Source organism: Gigantopelta aegis, chromosome 6 (assembly GCF_016097555.1).
Source record: "Gigantopelta aegis isolate Gae_Host chromosome 6, Gae_host_genome, whole genome shotgun sequence".
Classification (NCBI taxonomy): domain Eukaryota; kingdom Metazoa; phylum Mollusca; class Gastropoda; order Neomphalida; family Peltospiridae; genus Gigantopelta; species Gigantopelta aegis.
The window spans coordinates 70,808,834-70,817,230 of record NC_054704.1 but is presented as its reverse complement, the minus strand read 5'-3'; the positions used below and the strand labels follow the sequence as shown (position 1 = coordinate 70,817,230).

At 39.7% G+C, this 8,397-nt stretch overlaps 1 long non-coding RNA gene across 1 annotated transcript; it reads left to right on the top strand.

The window, feature by feature from the left end:
- Positions 1–3,589: 3,589 nt before the first annotated feature.
- On the top strand, positions 3,590–7,047 carry LOC121374147. Its single transcript, XR_005958191.1, has 4 exons — positions 3,590–3,861; positions 4,362–4,486; positions 4,969–5,124; positions 6,909–7,047. It is a non-coding gene; the product is annotated as an uncharacterized LOC121374147 (long non-coding RNA).
- The last annotated feature ends 1,350 nt before the right edge of the window (positions 7,048–8,397 follow it).

Genomic DNA, 8,397 nt, shown 5'->3' with positions numbered 1-8,397 from the left:
CGATTCCAGCGTGTTTTCGCTGATTACAACTGGCATTTTGTAGCATAGATTTTAAATATCTATTACACTGACACTGACCCCCTCGCTGTACGTTCGACCTCCCATCGTGTATAGGGAGGATCTAGTGGCGGGTTTCCATTACACATACCCACTGCGTTGCACGAGCTCGGTGAATGAAGTGACACGGAGTTTCGGGCTGACATGAACTTCGTTAAACTTAAAGTTTGTTTTGTTTAACGACACAGAAAACTCAGTATACTGCATACTACTTAAGGCGTTTCAGACACCGTTTATAGGGTATATTTCAAAAGTGGACAACACCAGGCCAAAACTTTCAAATTATCAGCTCAAACAAGATTTTGCCTTCAGTAATTTTATACATGTAAAACAAACATTATGTTTAAGCTACTATAAACATTAGGAATATCAGAAACACATGGTGTACAAACATTAATATTCTAAGCAAGAAAATGTCATTAATATCCAGTTTTATCAATTTAAAGCCTTGATAGCAGGTGACATGTTTAAATGTTTATACGTCAGGAATGCCTATTTAAGAGTTATGACTGTCTTTTCTTAATGAAGTATTATGATGAAAAACACTTTAAAATATATATCTAGGTGTGGTATAACGTGTTCATTAAAATTAACACTGACGAAATGTATGATATTTATTTCCATCCGCCACCAAAATATATTTTCCATCCGACACCAAAACTAAAGTGCCTATGGAACACAAAGGGTTAATCAGAGAGGTAAATTGGTTAATCTAGATTTCAAACATGTGTCTTGGTTATGAAAAAACCCCCAAAAAACATTAGTTAATCAAAGTTCCCTCATATACATTTTATATGCATTGGTTGTGTTAAGTTGGCATTTTTGATTGTTATCAATGTCCAACACCAAAACTATTTATACTTCACTAAGTCAAAATGGGTTAATTAAGGAATGTGTTATGCATAGCATTAATGCAGCTCCACCTACCTAATTCAAAACTATATTACTTTACTCTCTAATGTGACTGACTTACAAGGAATACAAAGGCAAATATTGAAATTCCATCCAACACCAAAGCTAGTATTTTTAAATATGCTCTATACTACTGTATTCAGATTGAGAGAGAGAGAGAGAGAGAGAGAGAGAGAGAGAGAGAGGAGAGAGAGAGAGAGAGAGAGAGAGAGAGAGAGAAGAGAGAGAGGGTCCTTTTGTACGTGTCCATGTACCACAAAGCCACAGAGAGAGAGAGAGAGAGAGAGAGAGAGAGAGAGAGAGAGAGAGAGAGAGAGAGAGAGAGAGAGAAGAGAGAGAGAGAGAGAGAGAGAGAGAGAGAGCCCTTTGTACGTGTCCATGTACCACAAAGCCTATCCCGAGCTTAACCTCTGACATTGCCAGTGACGACGTTCGGCACAGGAGGGGAAGGAAAAGTTTGAGGTGGACGGAATTTGGAATAAATTTAGTAGTTAGGTCATAGACCTAAGGCCACAAATGGAGAAACGATCGTTATACTCATGTTTTAAGTCCAAAAATAAACTTTGAGTGCTCGGCCGAAAAAAATACAAGTTATTAGAGCAATTTTGACGGGCGCCAAAAATAAAGTGCGTCGGACTATTTACCAAACCCCCCCCCAAAAAACAACAACATACGTTTTTGAACAGGAGCAGAAAAAAAGAAGAAGTCCGAATAGGCCCTGCTTGCCTGGAGGCAAAGGTTGGTGCAAAGGTTGGCTTCTACGGCGAGCTGATGGGTTGACTATTGGCGAAGCTGAGGGTGTGGCACTTCCACTTTGACTGGTATAAGTTGTTACAAACTGTGGGGTAGTTCTTTCCAAAGATGGCTTTGACGATCCTGTGAATGGTCTGGCTATCCATTTCTGTCACCACAAGCACGACATCCCACTCTTCGAGCCGATGGAATGGAAGAGATATTCCCCGCCATCCGGTAGTGGAATGTAGCGCCGATCAGCTGAGAGCTGGTGTCCGGTTGATTGTAAATCCGGTGTTCGGTTCAGACGGCGGAGGCCTGGCCTTGTCTGGCTGGCCGGTCTCCTGAACTGTGGTCTTCCGCTTAGCAACACCACCTTGTCGGGTCGGCGACTCTACAGGAGCTCACTTCCATGGGGACGGAGACTTCGCTGGAGTCGCCAAAGTTGGACCTAGAACAGGGGAGGTCGGCGGTCCCAACAGGTTGCAGAGAAGTAAATTGACCAATCAACGTCGAAGATAGTGCTTTTAAAATACACCCCCTATTTGAATAAAATAATTTATGAGTTTGAAAATAGCTAAGAAATTGGATCTTTGACAGGAATTGCACCTACATTTATGGTGCACAGTTGTGTTGAATGAGATCTCACTTTCCATGAGTGATTTGTACATACCGAGTATGAATACATGGTCGGGGTGGAGAGACTTCCTAGCAGCCGTGAAATGGCAAAATGTGGGGGGGGGGGGGGGGGGGGGGGGGGGGGGGGGGGGTGCCTCCAAAAATAAGAGATTATTTCCAGATTTAGGTTGACATCACCCAGTTCAGACATATTTGCTGCACAAAACAAGGACTGGCCATCATCACTACATGTGTGATTCACCTGGGAAAATTCTCTTTTTCAATTTTTTTTAAATTTATGTTAATATAGTGGACAGTATGTTATGATTTACTTCGCTGCTACCTGAAGACACTCTTGACACATACCACTGGAATTCATACCACACTGGTTTCCAAGGTAATAATAACAAGGTATTTGTATATTTCATAATTTTAATGGAGCCAGAAATTGGTCTGCTTTAATTTTTATAATTTATTACATAATCACTGATGTAATAGTACAACAACAACAACAAATGTTAAGGTTGAGGTGAACTCAAACTGGGTATTGACTATGAAAAATCGTATATTGGCCAAGACTGAAAAGATGCCAAATATGGGATGTATAATTTGGACAGGCTGCCAAAAATGGGACAAAAGAAAGGATTATAACAAATATGGAGTTATTCATGCAAAAATACCTGGTCGTCCAAAACACCAAACTTTTAAAGTACACCGACTCCAGTATATGCTCCACCACAATCACTTTGACATACCTCGTAGCATGGATGTATCGCATTTATGTCACCACTCCCTCTGTGTTAATATTGAACACTTGAACCTCGAACCACATTATGTTAACAACAACCGTCAGCAATGTCTAAACATTGTCCCGAAACACTGCATCGGCCATCCAGGTTATAGAGACTGTTTTTTTCTTCTTGGGGACAGGTATGTATGATCTGTTAGACATGGTGGTACAACTTCGGAGTCAAGTACATTCTTCTTGTAGGTTGTTCTTGCAGTACTGTTGTGTTTGTCGTCATATTGCTGGTATCGAACCTTGCGGAGATAATTTCTTCGGGATCTGTACCGAGTAGTTTTTTTCCTACTAGCATGATACCGGTCTTCACGTTCCCGAGCTTTCAGTTCTGCGAGGGCGTGTATTCTTCCAGTCAGTGGGGCTCCCACTAGTTGACATCTTGTAACAGTAGACTTTAGAATGCCTTTGTTGAGCATGTGGGCTGCACTGTGTATTCTTGCTTCAAAGTTGCGACAGAATGTCACTTGTTTCAGATTTGTTCTAGTATAAGCCCGGTTGACACTTTCTACTTTTTGAGTGTTTGTATTGAGTTTTGTTTTAAGAACTGCAGTTTTGCCGAGTCGAAGTTCTAGGCATTTTCTTAACAATTCTTTATCGCCTTCTTTCATTTTTAGAACTGAATCTGCAGGTAAATAGGCTGGTTTCCATGCCTTGATCCGCCTGCCCGAACACACGAATGAATGCCTTTGACACAGTGTTGAACAGTTGCCACTCACACAGGCCACGATGGAATCGATGGTGTACGTCATTTTTCTAACTATTTTAGTGATATCTCCTGCAAGTTGACGGTGGGCGATGTCAAGTTCGAGGTGACAACGTTGCTTGATGTCGATGGCAAAACGTCACTGTACTTTCTGTCGGTCTGATTTATTTTTACCCGGAAACATGTTTAAGCTAAATGAAACTTTTTCAATCGCCTTTTGATGACTTTTAGAAAAATGTCTGGTGTCACGTAAATTCTCAATGGAACCTGTCTGTGCTCGGGTAGCACCGTCAGTAGCATGTGAATCTCCATCAGTCGTGAAATAGCCAATGTTCAGTTTGTCTTCGTCCACTTGAAATTCATTCACGCATTTTTTTGCATATAAGCCCTCATTGCCGATAGAATCTGTTGTCTTGAAATTAGCTGTACATTTTCCACTGTGATTTGGACATGTAATTTTCTCTCCTTTAGATCTGAGGATTTCAGCTTTTTTGCAAAGTTTGTTTGCAGTGTATATCCCAATAATTTCCTTTTTAGGTGTTTCATTCTCAGCAATGGTGTAGACCGCTTGAGTTGCAGGCTGGAGGGGTGTGCTCGAGTTCCCACCGAAAGGTCTGTTGTTGTAACGGCAGTCTCCTTCAACACTTATCTTGTGATCACTGGTAAAACCTTTTAGTTTGTTTAGTCGAACCAAATTAGACCGTCTTTCTTTCATATCCTGTCTGTTTATGTACACTGTTTTGGATCCAACATAATTGGCTGAATTCTGCATTCCACGCTTGCTTCCAACAGGGATACCAGCTGCGGATAAAGAATCGCGAAATCCTGTAATTCCAACTGATGTATTCATAAGGCCAACATGTATCCCAATATTAGGCTGAGCAGCTTTCTGACCTCGTGCAGTGTGTAAAGTGACGTCTTCGTACAATCTGTGCTTCTTCGATCTAAAATGACATAGCTCACATTTTAAACCTAGGCGCCAACACATACCCCATTGTTGATAGGACTGTTCATCATACTTCAGATCACCATCACATGTTGGGAAGTTATTTCTATGTGCTCGATAAGATTCATTGAATAGATTGAGCACTTTACCACAATGAAGAAGTTTATAGCCATCTAAATCTTGACTGTTTTGTTTCAGGAAATCTTCCAAGGCATCGGGAACAGCTGGGTGAGGCCGAAGTAACCGCATATTGCCAGTTGTCCCCTGTGAATAGGTGACCACATATGAAGATCACCTCGACTCGTTGATGGCTTAGCCACTGCATCAAAGTCTTCCCTGGACAGCCTGGTACAGGTAGGTGATTTGGTGGCATTTGGGATCAGTGTACTTTCTTTTTGGTGATGGAATTTGTGACCAATTACATATACATTTTTTCTTTTAGGGGGTTGTGACGGTACATGCTCTTAATTTTTGTTATCGCCTGTGGCGATATAAATTGTGTTAGAGGGCCGTGTGCAGTTTCATTGCACTTAGCCCAGGTGGGCAACTTGTTACGAAATACTTCTGCGCGACGGTCCTCGAGCTATACTTTCTAATACACACCCAGCCAGGTGCGGAGGCCATGTGGCGAGTAGTTACGTAATACCTCCGCGAGTGCGGTTTTTACAACCGTGATTTGGCGACGATGGCGACAGCCAGTCTGACGATCAGAGAAAAATATACCGACTCTTGGAGAGGTGGAATATCAGATGATAGGTGAGGTACCGCGTTGTACCCCCAGGCGATATTCGCTGTCTCTGAGAGTTTTGAATAAATAGCTAGGGTTTAGAGATATCGAGGAGAACCATAGGAAGGTATCCCGGGGTAACGTTGTCCGTCCGGACTTTGGTAAATATATTATTTCTGCTCTGTTGTATAACCTTGATGTGATTGATGTGACTTTACATATTTTAATACTGTATTATACCAATATAAATCGTAGTCTTACTGTTCTATATTTATACGAGTATTTGGTAATATAAAGCTTAGCCAGTCATCCTAGAAGACCTAGGTAAACTGTAGGTTATTGTCTTTATTGTGATAGGTACCAGTATTAATTCTGTGTTACAAGGTTACTGAATGAGTAGTTAAGGGTTAATTAAAAATTAACCAGTTAGGAATAGTGTTGTAATTCCTTTATTAATTAAGTTCCCCTAGAAGCGTTTCTCAATTATCACACGTGTGGGTGTTGTGTCACGGTGAAGTGATTAGCATATTGTGTAAACTAGACACCTAGAGATTAACTAATTAAGTGATCAGTTCTGGGTTGTTATTATTGTTGTTATTAATTAACTACTGCGGCAGTACATTTGTCAGCGTAGGTTAATACAGATTCCAAAGAGTATTGTGTTTTTGTTGTGTTTTCTAGTGAACTAAACGTGCTATAATAATATATACTTTATATAAGATCGTATCTCTGATCATACCTAGACGAGCCATACTAGGGTTTAACAGCCTGTTACAGAGAGATCTAATAGATATACAGTTAGGAGAGATATTTTGATAACCGTGTTTCATTCAGTTACGGGTATTATAGAATCCCCGTGACAGGGGTCTACCCAAAACTTTTTTTCTTGGCAGGGGGTTTCCCCATAATAATTTCTCAATGTCAGTATATAAATTTAATTTTCTGTAGTCTGCCCCAGTGTGACAAAAACATGTTCTCACTTTTCAAAATTATCTGACTGACAAATAATCCTGCCACTGGGAAAACCTTTGCCAGGTCCGCAGAATGCCCCCCACTGAATACTTTGTCCTGGTATGCAGTAACAACACACTGAAACAACATGCTTTTGTGTCATGGTGGACGTATGGCTGCTAGTGGTTACCCAATATGCGAAAGATACTCCAAATAGAGCAACAGTTTTGTGATAATCACTGAAGTAATTAGAAAATGTTTCCCACATTCCACAATTTTCAACTTTAAAATCAAATGTAAAAATTGAGGGACAGGTGAGGTGGCCTGAAAATACGCCCCTGTATACACTATGATATTACCAGGTTTAGCAATCAGTCAGACTTGGCCTAAAATAGAAATCTTTATTTAAACAAAACAATTCCAGTGTATCATACTAATAATTCCCCCCCCATTTTTTCAGGCCAAATCAGACCAATACAGTGACACTCCTCAAAGAGTTATCTCCCCTTGGCCAGTCGTCAACATATAACCAAGTGACTTTCGTGAAGTGCAAAATGTTAGTATTCATGTTGGAGCAATACAATTTATAAACCGAAAAATATTTTTTGTTCTTAAGGTTGCAGAGAAGTAAATAAACCAATATTTACATGTACTGTAACAAATGCATTAGCAATGATGACTTCTTGAAAACAAACTGGTGCTATTCACCGTAGAGCACAAATCTGGCACTTTTGTACCTTCATAAATGTTTGATTTAAACAATATTTATTTCTGTTTATATTAACAGATGGGATTGGTCAACAGGCATAGCCTATATAAAGACCTTGCCCTACATTATACAACTGAAATATTAACTGGTTAACATAGAAAGTAAAAGATGTGCATTTAGTGTTGAAGAATATAAAACTACTGTATATTTAACCTGTCAAAATAAATATTTGTAAATAGATTAGAACAGAGAGATAAGCAGAATAAAGGAGAAGGTGAACGGTTTTATCAGTCAAAACGTTTGCTTTCACCAGTGAAATTGTGAATTGCTTTGTAGATGAGACTGTTTTCGTATAGTGTTAAGTTGAGATCGCCATATATTAATGTGTTGATATTTAAATTTAAATGAGTTAACTCGATAAGTAGGACTGGCACTCTCTATTATATAGAGGACGGATCTTTTGATTTTAATTTTGTTGTTGTTGTTGTTGTTGTTGTTGTTGAAAGATCCGATTGTTATGGAATTGAAAATTAACGTTGCGGAAAGATACTGGCTTAAGATGTGATAATAATCCAGCTCAGATTTCAAGACATCACTTGCCGGATTCGTTTCGAGTTGTGCTGTGTCATAGCCAGCTTTGTTTTGTAGATCCACATAGTCACGATTACGATTCAATAAAAATATCATGTGCTGGCGTGCCATTAAATATTTCTTTCCCATCCATGCCAATATCCAACTAGTCAATAAACCCTAACGGGGCAAATATATATATATATATATATATATATATATATATATATATATATATATATATATTAGGGTAGCCAGGATTGTTCAATGGGGGTGGAGTGGAGATAGAGGGCACTGCTTTGGGGTGTTAACACATGTTATGGGGTGACATGCATTATAAAAGTTGGTATTGTGAAATGAAAAAGAGGTATGTCAAAACAATATATACGTGAGTTTTCATATGTATATACACCATAGCAATGCATATACATGCACGTATAAAACAATATATACGTGAGTTTTCATATGTATATACACCATAACAATGCATATACATACACCTATAACACACCGGAGAGGGGCGGGACGTAGCCCAGTGGTAAAGCGCCCGCTTGATGCGCGGTCGGTTTGGGATCAATCCAATTCGGTGGGCCCATTGGGCTATTTCTCTTTCCAGCCAGTGCACCACGACTGGTATATCAAATGTCGTGGTATGTGCTATCCTGTCTAT